Source organism: Suncus etruscus, chromosome 6, assembly GCF_024139225.1.
Source record: "Suncus etruscus isolate mSunEtr1 chromosome 6, mSunEtr1.pri.cur, whole genome shotgun sequence".
Lineage (NCBI taxonomy): Eukaryota > Metazoa > Chordata > Mammalia > Eulipotyphla > Soricidae > Suncus > Suncus etruscus.
Genome location: NC_064853.1, coordinates 69,274,653 through 69,275,369, shown reverse-complemented (window position 1 = coordinate 69,275,369; position 717 = coordinate 69,274,653).

Sequence of the window (717 nt, the reverse complement as noted above, 5' to 3'; positions counted from 1 at the left end):
GATCTTTTTGGGCCGTACTCAGCAGTGCTGAGGGGTTACTTCTGGCTCTGCACTCAGAAATAGCTCCTCGCAGGCTTGCAGGACCATATGGGATGCTGAGAATCAAACTCGGGTCCATCCTGGGTTGGCTGTGTGCAAGACAAATGTCCTACTGCTGTGCTATCACTCTGGCCTCAAAAATGGATTTTTTTTCAAAGTTGAATAAAGGTTTATTTGTTTGTTTTTATGCCACACTCAGTGTTTACTCTTGTATCAAAATCCAGATTGGCTGTGTGCAAGGCAAGTGCCCAACCCACTGTCATAACTCTCCAACCCCAAACTTGAATAAAGTTTTTTTCCTTTATTTAAACATCTTGATTACAAATATGATTGTGATTAGATTCAGTCATGTAAAGAACACCCCCCTTCACCAGTACAACATTCCCACCACCATTGTCCCAAATCTCCCTCCATTCCACCCCACCCCCACCTGTACTCTAGACAGGCTTTCCAGTTCTCTCATTCATTCACATGATTATGGTAGTTCTCAGTGTAGTTATTTCTATAACTGCACTCAACACTCTTTGTGGTGAGCTTCATGAAGTGAGCTGGAAGTTCCAGCCCTCCTCTCATTGTCTCTGAGGATTGTTGCAAAAATAACTTTTATTTTTCTTAAAACCCATAAATGAGTGAGACTATTCTGCGTCTCTCTCTCTCTCTCCCTCTGACTTATTTCAC